Source organism: Silurus meridionalis, chromosome 3 (assembly GCF_014805685.1).
Source record: "Silurus meridionalis isolate SWU-2019-XX chromosome 3, ASM1480568v1, whole genome shotgun sequence".
Lineage (NCBI taxonomy): Eukaryota > Metazoa > Chordata > Actinopteri > Siluriformes > Siluridae > Silurus > Silurus meridionalis.
Window position 1 is genome coordinate 32,046,841 of NC_060886.1, and position 20,536 is coordinate 32,067,376.

At 38.5% G+C, this 20,536-nt stretch overlaps 4 non-coding genes across 4 annotated transcripts; 2 read left to right on the forward strand and 2 right to left on the reverse strand.

Annotated features, from left to right (window-relative positions):
• Positions 1-3,906: 3,906 nt before the first annotated feature.
• On the reverse strand, positions 3,907-3,988 carry trnas-uga. Its single transcript has one exon. It is a non-coding gene; the product is annotated as a tRNA-Ser (tRNA).
• A 3,147-nt stretch (positions 3,989-7,135) lies between these two features.
• Positions 7,136-7,246, forward strand: trnal-caa. The gene is made up of 2 exons: positions 7,136-7,173; positions 7,201-7,246. It is a non-coding gene; the product is annotated as a tRNA-Leu (tRNA).
• Positions 7,247-11,723: 4,477 nt separating this feature from the next.
• Positions 11,724-11,795, forward strand: trnap-cgg. The gene has a single exon. It is a non-coding gene; the product is annotated as a tRNA-Pro (tRNA).
• A 3,291-nt stretch (positions 11,796-15,086) lies between these two features.
• On the reverse strand, positions 15,087-15,159 carry trnaa-cgc. Its single transcript has one exon. It is a non-coding gene; the product is annotated as a tRNA-Ala (tRNA).
• Positions 15,160-20,536: the final 5,377 nt, after the last annotated feature.

Sequence of the window (20,536 nt, forward strand, 5' to 3'; positions counted from 1 at the left end):
TGATTGAAAGTGATAACGGCACACCTTTTGCTTTGAAGGTAACACAACTTTTGGCTAAAAGCTTAGCAATCGACTGGCGTTTAATATTCCCTATCACCCACAGTCAGCTGGAGTGGTAGAGAGAACAAACAGAACCATTAAGGAGCGTATTACTATAGCCTGCATTGAAACAGGCGAAATTGGACTGTTGTTCTCCCGGCAGTACTCACAGAAATGAAAATGACCCCATCTTCAACAAAACTAACCTTTTGAAAGTTTTATGTTCAAGCCTTTCCCAACCCCATGGGTCAGGGGACGCACTGGCATTTCTTCCTTAGGTAACCTGGAAGTGATGGTGGGCGACTACGTTTCTGCCCTGGTTGAGAAATTGAATTCTATCAGTGCTGATGTCTCACTAACTCTTCCTCTGCCCACAGATAAGCCAACACACCCTTTTGTGCCTAATCAGCTGGTACTGATACGAAGTCTAAAGCCTACCAAGGTCGGTGAGCAAGTATCTGGGTCCAGTGACTGTTCTAGCTGTAACCAGAACTGGAGATCTGACTGATTATCAGCCACAGTGGATACACGCAAGCAGGATCAAAACAGCACCCACTTAATCTGTGCACTAATTGGTCTGTTGGCCTAAGAAGCCTATCTAAGTGAGTATTCAGGGCTGAAACAGTTTAGAGCCCACAGAAAGATCCTTTCTTTATAGTAGAAAGGGGGCCACCTCCGGGGTGAAGATCTGACTCACTTGTCTGTTTTGTTTAGCGTACCCTGATACCTGCTCTAGGTCTTAATTCTATAACAATATGTGCATAGTTGTAACTAGACTCCAAATCTTTTTTTATTCTCTTTGAATACATGATTCAGTGTCCCTTTGGCCTCAGAGACGCAGACGCTTTTCACATTTACCTATAGGGGACGTCAGTTCACCTGGACCCGTCTTTCTCAGGGTTTTGTTGACTTGTCAGGCAAATTATACTAAACCTTTTCACCTCTATGTGCATGAACGTGGTGGTACTGCTGCGGGGATCCTAGCCCAGGAACACGGTGACAGATATCGCCCTGTTGCGTATCTTTCCAAATCTTTAGACAACATAGCACAAGGGTTGCCCTCGTGCTTGCGTGCAGTGGCTGCTGCGGCTCTGATGGTCCGGGATGCTGAGAAAACGGTGCTGTCACATCCTTTGATACTGTACACCTCACATCAGGTAACAGCTATTTTACACAACATATGACAGCACAACGTAGATCTGGTTATGAGAGCACACTCTTGGCAACGGAAAACTTGACTATTAAGACTTCTTCTCAGCCTCATTCAGCTGTAGTAGCTCTGCGTGATCTGCTAGACTTTATAGATTTAGATGGTTTTGATGACGCACATGATTGCCTTGAACACATTGAACAAGAGACCTCTTGTAGGCCTGATCTTTTAGATATGGACCTGGAAGAGGGGGATTGTCTATATGTAGATGTTCATGTTCAAAACCTTCTGATGGTGTGTATTTATGTGGGTATGCGGTTGTAAGATTACCTGATGTAATAGTTGAAGCTAAATCATTACCATACACATCAGCACCAGCTGCAGAGTTGGTTGCACTTGCAAGAGCATGTCAGTTGTCTGAAGGTAAAGTAGTGACTATATACACTGATTCTAAGTATGCTTATGGTGTTGTGCATGATTTTGCCGAAACATGGAAGCACAGATACTTTAAAACAGCTGATGGAAAGCCCATAGCACATTTTAATTCCATAGGCGACTTTTTAAAAGCTGTTCAACTCCCTGCCAAAGTGGCCATAGTTACACATATGCCACCTGTAGGAAATTTGAGGTACCTGTTGGTTATAGTTGACAGATTCAGTAAGTGGCCAGAAGCATTTGTATGCGTGACAGAGAATGCTAAAACGGTTGTCAAAATATTAATGAAAGAGATCATCTCTAGGTTTGGTATTCCTAGTGTGATTGAAAGTGATAACGGCACACCTTTTGCTTTGAAGGTAACACAACTTTTGGCTAAAAGCTTAGCAATCGACTGGCGTTTTAATATTCCCTATCACCCACAGTCAGCTGGAGTGGTAGAGAGAACAAACAGAACCATTAAGGAGCGTATTACTATAGCCTGCATTGAAACAGGCTGAAATTGGACTGTTGTTCTCCCGGCAGTACTCACAGAAATGAAAATGACCCCATCTTCAACAAAACTAACCTTTTGAAAGTTTTATGTTCAAGCCTTTCCCAACCCCATGGGTCAGGGGACGCACTGGCATTTCTTCCTTAGGTAACCTGGAAGTGATGGTGGACGACTACGTTTCTGCCCTGGTTGAGAAATTGAATTCTATCAGTGCTGATGTCTCACTAACTCTTCCTCTGCCCACAGATAAGCCAACACACCCTTTTGTGCCTAATCAGCTGGTACTGATACGAAGTCTAAAGCCTACCAAGGTCGGTGAGCCGAAGTATCTGGGTCCAGTGACTGTTCTAGCTGTAACCAGAACTGGAGATCTGACTGATTATCAGCCACAGTGGATACACGCAAGCAGGATCAAAACAGCACCCACTTAATCTGTGCACTAATTGGTCTGTTGGCCTAAGAAGCCTATCTAAGTGAGTATTCAGGGCTGAAACAGTTTAGAGCCCACAGAAAGATCCTTTCTTTATAGTAGAAAGGGGGCCACCTCCGGGGTGAAGATCTGACTCACTTGTCTGTTTTGTTTAGCGTACCCTGATACCTGCTCTAGGTCTTAATTCTATAACAATATGTGCATAGTTGTAACTAGACTCCAAATCTTTTTTTATTCTCTTTGAATACATGATTCAGTGAGAAGAAACTACCTTATAATACTGCTAATAGACATATTGAACAAGCACTGAGAAACAATTGTCTCATGATGTCTTGGAGAACGTGAAACAACTGCTCAACAAAGTTTTTTTTGAGAAGATTAAGAGTTTGTTTATGAGTGTTGAACACTATTTTGTTTTAGGAATGATTCGTTTATTGATTGTTGGAATTGTACTTTGTATGTTGCCATGTTTAATGACGATGGTAAGACAGGCCATAAAGGCCTCGATTGGAGTGGTGATGATGAAGGATTATATGCATGTAGGGAAAGAATGAAATGGAATCTGTATGTTTTTGTTTGTCTTTATCTTTTCATTTGCAGTTTATGTCACTGATTCTGTTCCCAGGATGAACATCCTATGTTTTGGTGTGTGATGCTAAATCATAAATGATTTAAAGTGGCCATTGTTAGTGTTAAGACGGTTTTCACACTGTTTCACACACATTCCTTTGTCTGTTCAGTGTCTATAGAATATTTACGATGTTAGTCTGTAAAGTAAACAGGGATTCTTATCTGGGCTCACACATCTCCGGCTAGTATATCCTCTTGTCTAAACAGGAAACAACTTTAGGTCAGCTTTCTCTCCTCTGTGTGTATATATACGTTCTGCTGCCTGCAATAAACCGAAGAAGAACATTTGCTGTGTGCAGTGTGATTCTTCCCTGATCAGAAAGGCACTACGGGCATCGCAGGTCGTATGGAAAACCTCTCCAAGAATTAAGTTTCCTTTGGGCATAATAAATATCCAACAATGTTTAATCCACAATCATCTCTGTACACTAGTGAGAGTCTGAGGGCAGAAGTCAAGCGATATAAAACATATTCTTTTAAAACAAGAAGTTTCAAAAGATCTTTCTGAACCTTTTTGATCTTGTAGAAAGCACAAGATGAATCATGTTTCCTAAAGAGATAATGTGAGTTCTAATGGACTTCCTCCTCGTCCCAGCAAAACAACTTTCACCTCAAGTAAAACAGATTATGTTTGTTTCTAACGTTTCTTCTATGCTGGAACACTTCTGTACATCCTTCACGTCACACAGTAAAGACTAAACAATAAAACACTATCACACATTGATGAAACGCTGTGAGCAGGATTTGAACCTGCGTGGGGAAACCCCATTGGATTTCAAGTCCAACGCCTTAACCACTCGGCCATCACAGCGGTGATGAAGTTTGCTGCAATGTCTTGACTTGTCTACAATTTTACCTAAAAAGAAACATTTAGAATTGAAAGTGTCTCTGACAGACTTTGGCACTTTTCTCACCATTAAACACAAGACAGACAAAATGGCGAATGTGCGCATCATGGCTGATTTCAGTGCTGATTTGAGATTTGGCGCATCAGTAAAACAAATGATTTTGATGGATGTGAAGAATCGGGAAAACCTTCCGTAACCATGGCTGAGTGGATCAGCAGCACTTTTTTAAGTCAACACCGTAGATAATTAAACCACAAACGAAATACATCTGCTACTGTTGCATGTTCACCATATGACCTAGACATGGTCACCAATGCAAGAAAAGTCAAAGCCTGGCTGTCAGGAAGGCTGAGCTTTTTAAGGCGCTGCGTTCAGGTTGCAGTCTCCTCTGGAGGTGTGGGTTTGAATCGCACTTCAGATAGGGGTGTACCTTCTTGGTCAATTTTTCTAAACTGAGCCCATGTGGAGGAGACTTGAGTTGTTATTGATACTGAAAGTAGTAGCGAAGTCTTCTGTTGCTGAAAAATTTTGGCAAAATGTCACTGTATAATAAAGACTCATCCAAATGCTTGAGCATGTCTTTAGACAAAAAGAGTCATTTGACATCACTGGCTTGAACACTTGTTTTGTTATCATGATAGCTGAGCATGATATAAAACGTTATTCGTTTTACAGGATTGCACCCATTGTACTGTATATTTTACGGATTTTAATTGTTTTTTTTACGGTTTATAACTGTATAATCAATGTTTATGTTGTTATAAAATGCAGTTTATACCCGTCAAAATACAGGGTTTACATTGTAATAATTACGGTTCATAACCATCTTTTTTACAGTTCAGTACTGTTTAATTTAATTCTCTTAAAACTGTTTTATTGTATTAATTACAGTTAAAACCTATAATTATTTCACAAAGCAGACAGGAAACTATTTCAACTAAGGAAAAAACATTAAATATGTAAATGTTTTATTATAAATAGCCACATTGAATTCAAAGCATCATTTAAATTACACTAGCTGGGAGCTAGAAGAGATAAAAGTTACATTTCTAAACACTCAAATTTTATCTTTTAGAAACTATTAACAGTATTTTCGTTCTAATTGAACACAAACCTAAATCAAATAATCAAAACCCATCAAAATCTATTAATAGACTTGGACATCAGTCCCATGTATTTTTTTTATTAAAGACTGGCAGGAATTTAAAACAATAATGTATTTTTCTGTTCGTGTTTTAACAGAAGTATACAGTGGCTTAAGATCAGATTAAGATCATGCATTTAAAAATTTAGACTCAATTCCAAAAGAATTTAAAACATTTCCGCTATCTAACTGCCACTTTAAACTGAGCTTGGGAAGATACAGTAGGTAACGGTTCAGAAAAACATTTAATGTAAGAACTACTAAAGCAGAACAAGGCACAGGTGCTTACAGAGTATAGCTACCACTAAACATGTGGTTACAACGCAAGTCATTAACATTTTAATGTTCATAAACTTTAAACTTGGAAACCATTTGCAGGCCACCTTTACACAGTCTCTCGCCACTCATGATCAGAAAGGGCAGAGATTAGGGTGAAGACTCTTGGGTTCACTGGGAGTCGCTCTTTGTTCTTCTTTTCCACAACTTTTGTGCCCTTTTCGGGATTTATGATTGGACATCATTATCAGGATTGATCATTGCTGTTCTCTTTAGCCTACAGAAATGGAAACTGCTCTGAGGCAGATTCTCCAGCAGAACCTGAAGGAGAGGAGATGCAGAGAAGAGATAACATCAAGGTAGATACATTCCTCTACATGTAGATGTACACACATGAAGCTTCTTTGTTCATCTGCATTCTGTTACAAAGAAACGAGTCATGATTGAGATCAAACTGCCAGATGAAGGACAGCAGACTAAAGGACACAAAGAACCATCAGAAATGGATGAACAACATCAATGACAATGAAGCTATAAGAACAGATAAACAACCCTATAATATATTAGTGTTTTATATGTTGATCCAAAAAACTAAAAAAAAGAAAAGTAGATTCTTAATCACACACCGCTTGGCGTTTACCTCAATATGGTTGACACTTTTCTAAATGTATTACAAAAACAAATAATTGATTGTAGATGTAGAAGATGCCCATCTACCTCAATTTCTTGCCTCCTGCTTTCTGGAAAATCTTCTCTTTTTCTTGTATGCATATATTTCCATCCGTCCATCCAACCAACCACGTCTCTGGGTGGGCTCGAACCACCAACCTTTTGGTTAACAGCCGAAAGCCCTGACCGATTGCATCAAAAGCTGGGGAACAGTAGTCTGTTAAAGGGTGGGAAGAAGGAAAAAGAAGAGGAAATAAGAAAAGAGAAGAAACAAATTAGAAAAGTAAAAGAAAAAAGAAAGAAAAGGGAAAATAAAACCAACCTTCCACATTTCTTATAGTTTTGGGCAGACTGATGTTCATGTTTAACTAAAAATTGGCTTTTTATGTACAGTATAGAGAGTAAAGGAGAGCGAGAACTTTACCTCTCGACAAGCTGTGAGCAAAATGATTGAACTTTTCGGCACGTGATTATCAGCCAATGTTTTGTTTACTACAGTTGCTAGAATACACACACAAAAAAAACGTCCAGCATGAGCCCATTGTGTATGTGAACTGACCAGTCAATGCAGGGTTTGCTTAAAGCAATAGCCAATCATCAAAGGGCAAAAGTACACACATCCTTCACTTAAGTAGAAGTACAGGTACTTATGTTTTAAAAAACATTTGTAAAGGTTAAAGTACTGACTACACTTTTTTACTCAAGTTAAAGTAAAGAAGTTTGGGCTCTGACATTTGGTATTAAGTAAAAAGTAGCCGTTACCACTACATGTTTTAGTGTCATGCAGGCATATAGGCATTCAGATCTAAAACCAGATAAGACTAACATAGATAGATAAGAAACACACAAATAGAAGGATAGATAAGACAAACATGTAGACAGAAATTTGTAAAAATAGTTTTATCAGCCACTAAGGGATAAGAAACACACAAATAGAAGGATAGATAAGACAAACATGTAGACAGAAATTTGTAAAAATAGTTTTATCAGCCACTAAGGGATAAGAAACACATGCTTGTATGTCAGGATGGCCGAGCGGTCTAAGGCGCCAGACTCAAGGTTCAATACCTTCCAGGAAACTGAGTGTTCTGGTCTCCACATGGAGGCGTGGGTTCAAATCCCACTTCTGACAGTGACTTTATTTTCATTAGAAACCAAAACAATAATAAAATAATTATTCTTCTTTGTCTTCCAAACACAGACAGAAGCCCTATTCAGACGGGACTAGTTTTCCAAACGACGTTTGAGTTAGAATTTTTTTCAGCCAACGTCTGTCATTTCATGTATGGATTCAGACGGGACTAGTTTTCCAAACGACGTTTGAGTTAGAATTTTTTCAGCCAACGTCTGTCATTTCATGTATGGATTCAGACGGGACTAGTTTTCCAAACGACGTTTGAGTTAGAATTTTTTCAGCCAACGTCTGTCATTTCATGTATGGATTCAGACGGGACTAGTTTTCCAAACGACGTTTGAGTTAGAATTTTTTCAGCCAACGTCTGTCATTTCATGTATGGATTCAGACGGGACTAGTTTTCCAAACGACGTTTGAGTTAGAATTTTTTTCAGCCAACGTCTGTCATTTCATGTATGGATTCAGACGGGACTTGCACAAGACCACATGTCTATGATGCGTGGATTGCGTATGGTCATATGACTGATCAATAGTAAAATGGCGGCGAAAAAGAAAGCGACGCAACACTGAAGTCGGGAGGAAACATTGGCTTTAATTTCTGTTTGGAGCGAACCTACGTTTCAGTTTCAGTTTGAAAATTGTATACACAACCACAAGGTTTGGGAGGCAGTTTGTAAAAAAGTTTGTGAGGTTTTTCCATCCATATAAAATACCTTTGGTTGGGTAAAGTGCAAAGACCGCATAGAATATCTGAAACGACGTTACCGCGAATGTGTGAAGCACAACAAGAAGACTGATCCACAACGCTGCACATTCTTCAAGGAACTGGACTCTGTTCTTGTTTAGTTGCTACTTTTAAGAGTATTAATTTTGTATTGAAATGTTTTTAACAGTGTACAAAGCATGTATGGCTATGTTCATAAGCATACATATGAAATGAAATAATAGACATAAATAATTATGTAATAGGTCCCGGGTTCAAATCCCACTTCTGACAGTGACTTTATTTTCATTAGAAACCAAAACAATAATAAAATAATTATTCTTCTTTGTCTTCCAAACACAGACAGAAGCCCTATTCAGACGGGACTAGTTTTCCAAACGACGTTTGAGTTAGAATTTTTTTCAGCCAACGTCTGTCATTTCATGTATGGATTCAGACGGGACTTGCACAAGACCACATGTCTATGATGCGTGGATTGCGTATGGTCATATGACTGATCAATAGTAAAATGGCGGCGAAAAAGAAAGCGACGCAACACTGAAGTCGGGAGGAAACATTGGCTTTAATTTCTGTTTGGAGCGAACCTACGTTTCAGTTTCAGTTTGAAAATTGTATACACAACCACAAGGTTTGGGAGGCAGTTTGTAAAAAAGTTTGTGAGGTTTTTCCATCCATATAAAATACCTTTGGTTGGGTAAAGTGCAAAGACCGCATAGAATATCTGAAACGACGTTACCGCGAATGTGTGAAGCACAACAAGAAGACTGATCCACAACGCTGCACATTCTTCAAGGAACTGGACTCTGTTCTTGTTTAGTTGCTACTTTTAAGAGTATTAATTTTGTATTGAAATGTTTTTAACAGTGTACAAAGCATGTATGGCTATGTTCATAAGCATACATATGAAATGAAATAATAGACATAAATAATTATGTAATAGGTCCCGGGTTCAAATCCCGGACGAGCCCAAGTTTTACACTGAATAAACTGTGTGCAGGTAAACAAAAGCTGTAATAACGCTGTATGGCTAAACTTGGTTCTCGCTTGCTACGTTCCTTACATCACCATTTACATTTACATTTGTGGCATTTAGCAGACGCCCTTATCCAGAGCGACGTACAAAAGTGCTTTAAATCTCTAGTAATGAATAAATCTACACTGGTACGCAAGATTACAAACTTAATATAAATATAACTCGAACTCTATAAACTTGGAAAGTGCTAATTTAGGTATTTCAGGAAGAGGTAGGTCTTCAGTCGTCGCTTGAAGATAGTCAGGGACTCTGCTGTACGGACATCTAGGGGAAGTTCATTTCACCACCTCGGTGCCAGAACAGAGAAGAGCCTTGATGTGTACTTACCTCTCATTCTGAGAGGTAAGTAAATTAAGTAGATTTTAATCTCACCAAAGAGATTAAAATCCTTCAGGGGCGATTTCTTTTCCTGAAGCTACTGAGCCCAAAATTGCCTGAACACCTTAAACTTACTCTGGTTTTATGCTTAACAGTCTGTAAATAGATTAAAAGGAAACAAAACAAACCTTGGACCTCTGGCTGTTTGGATCTCGCCTTCCCTTCATCTACATGTGCAGGGTATAGTATCATTCCAGTGGTGAGTCGATTTAAAATGTGGCTACTTGGTTCTTGTTAGTTTCCTTGTTACATTAGTAGTCCAGAAACAACCAAATTCTTGACGAGACCTTGCTCTTGTGTGGACATTGTATGAGGTTACCCTGATGTACCAAACTTTGCCATGCAAGCTGAGCTGCTGTCACCTGGCTCGTTAGTCTAGGGGTATGATTCTTTGGGTGAGGAAGGTCCCGAGTTCAACTCTGGGAAGAGTCTTAGTTTTACACTGAATAAACTGTGTGCAGGTAAACAAAAGCTATTAAAACACTGTATCAATGATAATGTGGCTCTCACTCGCTGCTTGTTCTCTCACAGCACCAAATAGGTTGAAATCCTGGAATAGTTGCTTTTTTTCCCAAAGTTACTACTCTGGTTTTATGCTAAACAGCCTGTAAATTAATTACAAAGAAACAAAAGAATCTTGGACCTCTGGCTGTTTGGATCTCGCCTTCCCTTCATCTACATGTGCAGGGTATAGTATCATTCCAGTGGTGAGTCGATTTAAAATGTGGCTACTTGGTTCTTGTTAGTTTCCTTGTTACATTAGTAGTCCAGAAACAACCAAATTCTTGACGAGACCTTGCTCTTGTGTGGACATTGTATGAGGTTACCCTGATGTACCAAACTTTGCCATGCAAGCTGAGCTGCTGTCACCTGGCTCGTTAGTCTAGGGGTATGATTCTTTGGGTGAGGAAGGTCCCGAGTTCAACTCTGGGAAGAGTCTTAGTTTTACACTGAATAAACTGTGTGCAGGTAAACAAAAGCTATTAAAACACTGTATCAATGATAATGTGGCTCTCACTCGCTGCTTGTTCTCTCACAGCACCAAATAGGTTGAAATCCTGGAATAGTTGCTTTTTTTCCCAAAGTTACTACTCTGGTTTTATGCTTAACAGTCTGTAAATAGATTAAAAGGAAACAAAACAAACCTTGGACCTCTGGCTGTTTGGATCTCGCCTTCCCTTCATCTACATGTGCAGGGTATAGTATCATTCCAGTGGTGAGTCGATTTAAAATGTGGCTACTTGGTTCTTGTTAGTTTCCTTGTTACATTAGTAGTCCAGAAACAACCAAATTCTTGACGAGACCTTGCTCTTGTGTGGACATTGTATGAGGTTACCCTGATGTACCAAACTTTGCCATGCAAGCTGAGCTGCTGTCACCTGGCTCGTTAGTCTAGGGGTATGATTCTTTGGGTGAGGAAGGTCCCGAGTTCAACTCTGGGAAGAGTCTTAGTTTTACACTGAATAAACTTTGTGTGGGTAAACAAAAGCTGTAATAACGCTGTATGGCTAAACTTGGTTCTCGCTTGCTACACGTTCCCTTACATCACCATTTACATTTACATTTGTGGCATTTAGCAGACGCCCTTATCCAGAGCGACGTACAAAAGTGCTTTAAATCTCTAGTAATGAATAAATCTACACTGGTACGCAAGATTACAAACTTAATATAAATATAACTCGAACTCTATAAACTTGGAAAGTGCTAATTTAGGTATTTCAGGAAGAGGTAGGTCTTCAGTCGTCGCTTGAAGATAGTCAGGGACTCTGCTGTACGGACATCTAGGGGAAGTTCATTTCACCACCTCGGTGCCAGAACAGAGAAGAGCCTTGATGTGTACTTACCTCTCATTCTGAGAGGTAAGTAAATTAAGTAGATTTTAATCTCACCAAAGAGATTAAAATCCTTCAGGGGCGATTTCTTTTCCTGAAGCTACTGAGCCCAAAATTGCCTGAACACCTTAAACTTACTCTGGTTTTATGCTAAACAGCCTGTAAATTAATTACAAAGAAACAAAAAGAATCTTGGACCTCTGGCTGTTTGGATCTCGTCTTCCCTTCACCTACATGTGCAGGGTGTAGTATCAATCCAGTGGTAAATCAATGCCAAGTGTTGGACTGAATAGTCTAGCTCTTCTCTGATCTTACATTTTAGGTAGCACCATGTAACGGTTTTAAAATGTTAGCATGGATAAGAGAAGACGTGTTTCCAATGTACCGTGACATTTTATTACAAAAGTTAAAATGAAGTTCAAATCTCTAATGAGCCTTTCTGTTTCTTGCAGTTACAGAGGGCGGCTTTGACTGGACACCTTAAAGTTTTCGGTTACTTTACAGCAAGGCTTGTTGGTCTAGGGGTATGATTCTCGCTTCGGGTGCGAGAGGTCCCGGGTTCAACTCCCGGACAAGCCCAGATTTTACTGAAAATAAACTTAGATCAGAACACTGTATCTGTGATAACTTGTTTCTAGCTTGCTGCACGTTCCCATTTCCCAGAGTGCAGTGTTGGCTAGACACCATAAAGTAACCATTAAGACCTTTGCCATGCAGCCAGTGCTCCCTTCTCCTAGCTCGTTGGTCTATGGGTATAATTCTTGCTTTGGGTTCGAGAGGCCCCTGGTTTCATATCCCGGACGAACCCAACTTCTGCCCTCAATAATCTTGTTGGGGTGAACAAGATTTAAACATGGCACAGGTAGACCCCAATAGATTTCAGGACCATCACCTTATCCCCTCTTCCATGTTTATAGAAGGTCTTCCATGACCTCTGCACATCCATCAATGAGTCAACTGGTGCTTGCTTGCATCAACCCAATGGTGATCACAATTTCCTTGTCAAGCTCCATTTTCATTTGTAGGGAAATTTTGTTGGTTGCTATGATCATTTAATCTTGCAAAATAGTCCAACCAATATGAAGGAAAATAGTAGGATCATTCCAGTCAATTCCCCACTCTGAGCTGGAAAGGGGACTGAGGTATGAAACTGGTAACATTTAGCAGAGGATGGTTTCGATCCCTCAACCTCTGAGTTATGGGCCCAGCACGCTTCCGCTGCACCACTCGGCTCACTCCAAACATCCAACACGGGACCCATGTTTTGTGGCATGATCTACTCTTCTCTTCAGATCTACTTTTCTGGCTTCCAAACGGCGTTGGGAAACGCAGTGGGGTTCTTATCAATATTAGATGAAGCTTTAATTGAATTTGGGTTACTATGTAATGGATTCATTCAGAGACCATGCTCAGCTATCATGATAACAAAACAAGTGTTTAAGCCAGTGATGTCAAATGCAACCTAGACTTTTGCCGTGGTGACCATGTCTAGGACGAAAATTTTGTTTGCGGTTTAATTATCTACGGGTATCAATTAAAAAAAGTGCTGCTGCAGTGTTAAAGAGCTGTGTTCTGGCACAACAATCTGCAGGGAATTTGTAAGAAACTGAGATCACAAATGTAGTAGGCATGAATTTAACACGGTGCAGGGAGACCACAACGGATTTTAGGTCCGTCACCTTATCCTCTCAGCCTTGATTATGGAAGGTTTTCCATGACCTCTGCACATCCATCAATGAGTCGAATGGTGCTTGCCTGCATTAAAAGGAAACCAATGGCAATCTTTCTGTTTGGTGCACAAAGTAGGCAGGTCATTCGAATCCAGCATTTGTCTAGACTTTTGCCTTGGTGACCATGTGTAGGCCAAATGATGAACACACAAAAGTCACGGACATGTTATGTTCACGGTTTAATTATATACGCGGTTGACTTATAAAAGTGCTGCTGCAGTGTTAAAGAGCTGTGTTCTGGTGGAACAATCTGCAGGGAATTTGTAAGAAACTAAGATTACAAACAGTGTAGGCAAGATTGACAGACAGACAGACAAACAGACAGCATGGTAAATAGAAAAGACAAGCAGTCAGACTAAATATAAGACTGACAGACAGATAGATCCAACAAAAAAGCTGACAAATAGATGGCCAGATGGACAGACAGACAGAATAATATTTGAAAGGTACCAGACTCAAGGTTCAATACCTTCAGGAAACTGAGTGTTGGATGCTGGTTTGCGATGGTTGGATGCTGGTTTGTGATGGTTGGACACTAGTTTGTGACGGTTGGATGCTGGTTTTTGATGGTTGGACGCTGGTTTGTGATGGTTGGAGGCTGGTTTGTGAATGAAGGGAGGACCAGGAAAAGCATAGGAAGGAAAAAATGCATAAGAACGCATGGAAACCAGGGGATATTTTATGAGGTTAATATTGAAGCTTCTGCTAGAGATGATGAATGTGGCGGTGCAGCTGTGGCTGCAGTGAAAAGAGACTTGTTGAATTGTGTTCACTGGGTTTCCTGCTTTAGTTAACGGCATTCATTCACGCTGTATGAAATGTCTGTGATGCAGCTCTCTGTTATACTGCATATCTGTATAATTCTATAGCTGTGGCATCATAATGATGTTATTAAGAGGGGGATTGGAACTGAAGAGCTGGTGCTCGTAAGCTCTTAGTAAACGCTTCAGGGAGAAAACATGAAAAAAAAAAAGCATTTAAACACATGCAAAGGTTATTAAATACAACATGCTCTAAAATTAAAACACACCCAAATACACAGGACCAAAAACTGTGTTATTAAAAAAGGAGCTTCTCTGCATTTAATTGATGGTTGTTCTATAATAACTTTTATAAAGTGCCAGGAAAATTCCTTTGGGGTTTTTAGTCACTTACTTTACAAAAACGTGCTGTATGTTACCACTGAAATCTTGCAGCAGTTCTACATTGTGAATCTGGACTTTTTAAATAAAGATCAAAGCTTGGAATAGAAGAAACTTTAAACTAATAACACTAATAATACTAATAATAAAAATAAGAGGAAGAAGTAGAAGAGAAGAAAAAGAAGTGCATTAGTTATAGAAACAGTTGAATTGTTACACACAGGTCACATTGACAATTGTCAGTCTCACACTGCCCTCTAGTGGCACTGTCAGTACTTGATTGTTGCTTAATTCTGTGTAAATATAATTAATCATTTGTTTTATATGTTTATGATCTCTCTCTCTCTCTCTCTCTCTCTCTCTCTCAGACCAGAGTGCAGTAGAAAAGCTCACACATCTGTTCTATTAAGGAGATGTGTGAGGATGTGAGCAGTGTGTCAGGTTTCATTTAACACTGTGATGAGAATTTATTTTATTAATGACAATAACAATAGAATTAATGACTTTAACTTTAATGAAAAAACAAACACAAAGGTGAATGAGAGAGATCTCAAAGTGAGCTACCTAGTAGCTGAACTTGTAGCCTAATCAAAAAAAGCCCCACACTGTGGCAGAGACATAAATGTGACCTTCCTTCTCTGACAGATGAAGAAAAATCTGTCATTTCTAAGTTTTGTGTAAATGAGTCCAGTGATTATCTTCTGTTTTATTTAGTGTGCATTCAATTCAAACGCATGCATTTTATTCAGTGTACATGCTATTCTATTGGTTGGTTAGAGCGTGGTGCTAATAACGCCAAGGTTGGGGGTTCGATCCCCGTGCGGGCCATTCTGGTTGTATTTTCTTAATAAGATCCTTTTCTGAGAGTTAATCAATTGCTTTATTGTGCCTCATGTGGTGCTACCTTAGGGAAAAGAATTACACTTTGAATTTCAAAAGAAGCAGTACATACATTCATTCAACACTAGCACCAGAATAGCTAGTCTTCTGGACCGCACTGGAGAATGCGGGCATCGATCCCGCTACCTCTCGCATGCGAAGCGAGCGCTCTACCATTTGAGCTAATTCCCCTCCAGCACAGCTGATCACATACAGGTCTGTGGAATTGCAACATGGTGTAAGACCAGGAGTGGGTAATCTTCAAAGCTTCTGAAACATTATACTACATAAACTTATCCCTATGTTCACTGGACAAGTAGTCTCACTCTTCTGATGCATATTTCACAAATGACTAGATGATATTTGTGGCTTCTCTCAGTTAAAGCTACCCTGTCTCACCAGTTGGGGTCCATGCACTACTTCATCTGTCTAAGAGACTTGAGTCAACAAGAATTTTTTGTGTTACTGTTTGGGTAGAAGTGGTCATTTAAAGTGGATCTGTTAGATTCTGCATGGTTAGAAAATGGTCTTTAGGGATAATACTGAAATGTTGAGGCCCATTAAAAAATATAGGAATTGCTGACCTTCAGGGCTTCCAGCCATTTATGCCTGCTCAGATCCCTGGACTAATTTCATAGAAAAGGTTTGTAATCTGCATGATGGGAGTTTGACCCATATGATTTAAATGTGCAAATGCTTTCTTCAACACTTCCATTTGTGTCATATCACCACAGCTACATTGTCTCCTTGGTTTAGAAGAGTGTTTTGTACTCTGCATGGTGAGTGGGACTTATGACTCCCATGTGTAAAAATGTGACTAGGAGACCTACTAGTTCCTGAACTGTTAATGATACTCAAACTTACAGCAATCCATCCAAGCAACACTTGCCAACCTGTTGCTCGTCGGAGGAGTGCCTATGGAGGAGCCTGGAGAGGTGGAGGTACGTGCTGGAGAGAAGAAGAATAAAAGTCAGTAAGAGTAAGACAGAGTACATTTGTGTGAATGAGAGGGAGGGCAGTGGAGTGGTGCGGTTGCAGGGAGAAGAGGTGGAGAAGGTGGAGGAGTTCAGGTACCTGGGGTCAACAGTGCAGAGTAATGGAGAGTGTGTTAGAGAAGTGAAGAAAAGAGTGCAGGCATGGTGGAGTGGGTGAAGAAGAGTGATAGCAGGAGTGATTTGTGATAGTAGGGTATCTGCAAGAGTCAAAGGGAAAGTTTATAGGACTGTGGTTAAACCTGTGGTGTTGTATGGATTAGAGACTGTGGCATTGAGTAAAAGACAGGAAGTGGAGCTGGAGGTAGCAGAGCTGAAGATGTTGAGGTTTTCGTTGGGAGTTACCAGGATAGACAGGATTAGAAATGAGTTTATTAGAGAAACAGCGCATGTAGGACGTTTTGGAGACAAAGCGAGGGAGGTGAGTTTGAGATGGTTTGGACATGTGCAGAGGAGGGACACAGGGTATATCAGTAGAAGAATGCTGAGGATGGACCCACCAGGAAGGAGAAAAAGAGGAAGACCAAGGAGGAGGTTTATGGATGTGGTGAGGGAAGACATGCAGGTAGCTGGGTTGAAAAAGGCAGATGTAGAGGACAGGGTGGTATGGAGACGGATGATCCGCTGTGGCAACCCCTAATGGGATAAGCCGAAAGAAGAAGAAGAAAAATAGAAAAAAGGAAAAAAAAAGTAGAAGAAGAGGAACTGCATTAGTTATAGAAAAAGTTGAATTGTAACACACATTACACACGTAACATTAACAATTGTCAGTCTCACACTGCCCTCTAGTGGCATTGTGAGCTTGTTGCTTAATTCTGTGTAAATATTATTAATCATTTGTTTTGAAATATGTGGTCTCTCAGACCAAAGTAGAGATGTGCAGTAGAATAGCTCACACATCTGGCCTATTAAGGAGATGTGTGAGGATGTGAGCAGTGTGTCAGGTTTCATTTAACACTGTGATGAGAATTGTATACTGCCTTCATCCTGTACAAACAACTGATGTTTTTGGGGAGTGTGGATGAGAGAGCTGGTCTCATATTGCTCCAGAAAATAATTATTAAGTTAAAGAAAATAATTTGCATTGTTTAGTGGCTGTTTCTCTGATGTAGTGACTGGCAGAGTAATGAAAATTCAATTCAATTCAATTCAATTCAATTCAATTCAATTCAATTCAATTCAATTCATTTTTATTTGTATAGCGCTTTTAACAATGAACATTGTCTCAAAGCAGCTTTACACAGATAATGCGGTGATTAAATGTAAATATGTTCTTTGTAAGTATGTTTGTCCCAGTGATGATGATCAGAAGCAAACTGCACTCCCGAGTCAGTGCAGCAGACCGCTGACACCAACTACAGTCCAATCCGTCCTCAAAAGCACCCGTTCTACTCCGGAATTATATGGAACCACCCAAGGTGTTGATGAGAGACCGTCCCGAGCTGCACAGAAGTGTGAAGATCCATGGAGGGGAGAGGGGCAGGAACAGTGGTCACTGGAGCCTCAGGAGCAGGTTTAACTCGACCGAAAGAGAAAGAGAGAGAGAGAGAAGGATATGGATTATTAAGTGTAACTATTGGTGTATGAAAGTTAATGTCACTGTGCAGTTTGGACTCCGGCAAGACTCACTATGGCAGCATAACTAAAAGGGAGAACCAGAAGGTAACACAGACATGAGGGATCTCTGGGATAAGAGACGACCCACCACATCACCGTCAACAAACCTGAGTGAACGTGTGAATGTGAGGGGACGACAGCATACAAATATACCAGTTCACCAAACACTCTATATCCATGTTCCCTCCAGATCTGAGCCTTTACCTAAGAAAAATCTACTGATAAAAGGCTTGACTAAATAAATAAGTTTTCAACCTCGACTTGAACACTGAGACTGTGTCCGAGTCCCGAACACTGATTGGAAGGCTGTTCCATAACTGTGGGGCTTTATAAGAGAAAGATCTGCCCCCTGCTGTAGTCTTCATTATTTGAGGAACCAACAGATAGCCAGCACCTTTTGATCTAAGTAGGCGTGGAGGATCATACTGGTACAGAAGTTCACTCAGATACTGTGGTGCGAGACCGTTAAGTGCTTTATACGTCAGTAGTAATATTTTATAATCAATGCGAGATTTGATTGGGAGCCAGTGTAGACTGATTAAAACAGGGTGATGTGGTCATATTTCCTACATAATCAGTGTGTCAACAAACAGCACAGCAATCAATCAATCACTCTGGACTTTGTTTGTATCCTAGCAACTGTAGTAAACAAACCAGTAGCTAATAATCACCAAGCGTTAAGGTGTGATTTTGCCAACAGTTTGTCAAAATGTAAAGTTCTCTCACTCCTTCACTCAGATAGATAGATAGATAGATAGATAGATAGATAGATAGATAGATAGATAGATAGATAGATAGATAGATAGATAGATAGATAGATAGATAGATAGATAGATAGATAGATAGATAGATAGATAGATAGATAGATAGATAGATAGATAGATAGATAGATAGATAGATAGATAGATAGATAGATAGATAGATAGATAGATAGATAGATAGATAGATAGATAGATAGATAGATAGATAGATAGATAGATAGATAGATAGATAGATAGATAGATAGATAGATAGATAGATAGATAGATAGATAGATAGATAGATAGATAGATAGATAGATAGATAGATAGATAGATAGATAGATAGATAGATAGATAGATAGATAGATAGATAGATAGATAGATAGATAGATAGATAGATAGATAGATAGATAGATAGATAGATAGATAGATAGATAGATAGATAGATAGATAGATAGATAGATAGATAGATAGATAGATAGATAGATAGATAGATAGATAGATAGATAGATAGATAGATAGATAGATAGATAGATAGATAGATAGATAGATAGATAGATAGATAGATAGATAGATAGATAGATAGATAGATAGATAGATAGATAGATAGATAGATAGATAGATAGATAGATAGATAGATAGATAGATAGATAGATAGATAGATAGATAGATAGATAGATAGATAGATAGATAGATAGATAGATAGATAGATAGATAGATAGATAGATAGATAGATAGATAGATAGATAGATAGATAGATAGATAGATAGATAGATAGATAGATAGATAGATAGATAGATAGATAGATAGATAGATAGATAGATAGATAGATAGATAGATAGATAGATAGATAGATAGATAGATAGATAGATAGATAGATAGATAGATAGATAGATAGATAGATAGATAGATAGATAGATAGATAGATAGATAGATAGATAGATAGATAGATAGATAGATAGATAGATAGATAGATAGATAGATAGATAGATAGATAGATAGATAGATAGATAGATAGATAGATAGATAGATAGATAGATAGATAGATAGATAGATAGATAGATAGATAGATAGATAGATAGATAGATAGATAGATAGATAGATAGATAGATAGATAGATAGATAGATAGATAGATAGATAGATAGATAGATAGATAGATAGATAGATAGATAGATAGATAGATAGATAGATAGATAGATAGATAGATAGATAGATAGATAGATAGATAGATAGATAGATAGATAGATAGATAGATAGATAGATAGATAGATAGATAGATAGATAGATAGATAGATAGATAGATAGATAGATAGATAGATAGATAGATAGATAGATAGATAGATAGATAGATAGATAGATAGATAGATAGATAGATAGATAGATAGATAGATAGATAGATAGATAGATAGATAGATAGATAGATAGATAGATAGATAGATAGATAGATAGATAGATAGATAGATAGATAGATAGATAGATAGATAGATAGATAGATAGATAGATAGATAGATAGATAGATAGATAGATAGATAGATAGATAGATAGATAGATAGATAGATAGATAGATAGATAGATAGATAGATAGATAGATAGATAGATAGATAGATAGATAGATAGATAGATAGATAGATAGATAGATAGATAGATAGATAGATAGATAGATAGATAGATAGATAGATAGATAGATAGATAGATAGATAGATAGATAGATAGATAGATAGATAGATAGATAGATAGATAGATAGATAGATAGATAGATAGATAGATAGATAGATAGATAGATAGATAGATAGATAGATAGATAGATAGATAGATAGATAGATAGATAGATAGATAGATAGATAGATAGATAGATAGATAGATAGATAGATAGATAGATAGATAGATAGATAGATAGATAGATAGATAGATAGATAGATAGATAGATAGATAGATAGATAGATAGATAGATAGATAGATAGATAGATAGATAGATAGATAGATAGATAGATAGATAGATAGATAGATAGATAGATAGATAGATAGATAGATAGATAGATAGATAGATAGATAGATAGATAGATAGATAGATAGATAGATATGCCAAGTACACATGCCAACATTGGAATGTTTTGCCAGATCAATTATCTACGCAGGATCGGACCTGGTTAGTACTTGGATGGGAGACCACCTGGGAATACCAGGTGCTGTAAGCTTTATTATTTTTTACATTTTTTTTG